This window comes from Microtus ochrogaster, chromosome 4 (genome assembly GCF_000317375.1).
Source record: "Microtus ochrogaster isolate Prairie Vole_2 chromosome 4, MicOch1.0, whole genome shotgun sequence".
Lineage (NCBI taxonomy): Eukaryota > Metazoa > Chordata > Mammalia > Rodentia > Cricetidae > Microtus > Microtus ochrogaster.
In genome coordinates this window covers 51,852,372-51,853,101 of record NC_022011.1, presented here as the reverse complement: position 1 = coordinate 51,853,101, position 730 = coordinate 51,852,372, and the positions used below count along the sequence as shown (strand labels likewise).

The following is a 730-nucleotide window of genomic DNA, read 5'->3' as shown; positions in this document are numbered from 1 at the left end:
TTATTTTTTGTTTTTCAAGACAAGTTTTCTCTATATAGCCCTGGCTGTCCTGGAACTTTCTCTGTAGACCAGGCTGGCCTCGAACTCAGAGATCCACCTGCCTCTGCCTCCCTAGTGCTGGGATTAAAGGCGTGCGCCACCACCGCCCGGCTTTTTTTTTTTTTTTTTTTTTTGGTCATTTGTATTTAACTAAAAAATAAACTACTTATTTCCTGCTGGTGAGCGGTATATTTTTTTTGTCAACAAGAAGGAAGCCCAGCTCAATGGTAGAAAGTTTGCTTGGTAAGCATGAAGCCCTGAATCCAACCCCAACACTACATGCCCCCTACTCCCAAAAAGGAACTTGCCAACCGTAACAATACAAACCACGACTGTGTGTGTGTATACCTACAATCCTAGCACTTAGGAGTTGGAGGCAGGAGGATCAGGAGTTCAAGGTTATCCCTGGTTACACATTAAATTCCAGGCCAGCCAGGGCTACATGGAACCCTGGTAGGGATGGGGGTAGGGGAATGCCAGACAGGGTGAAACGTGCCTTTACGGCAAATCCATGACTTTAAGGCCAGCCTTGTCTACATAGCAAATTCTAGGCACCCAGGGATATACGAGACCCTGTCTCAAAATAAATGAACGACAAAAAAATCCAAATGAGCCGGGCGATGGTGGCGCACGCCTTTAATCCCAGCACTCGGGAGGCAGAGGCAGGCGGATCTCTGTGAGTTCGAGACCA

At 47.1% G+C, this 730-nt stretch overlaps 1 protein-coding gene across 2 annotated transcripts in view; it reads right to left on the bottom strand.

Moving 5' to 3' along the window:
* Traf2 (TNF receptor associated factor 2) overlaps positions 1–730 on the bottom strand; it is a 29,789-nt gene that overhangs the window by 10,903 nt on the left and 18,156 nt on the right. The window lies entirely within an intron of this gene.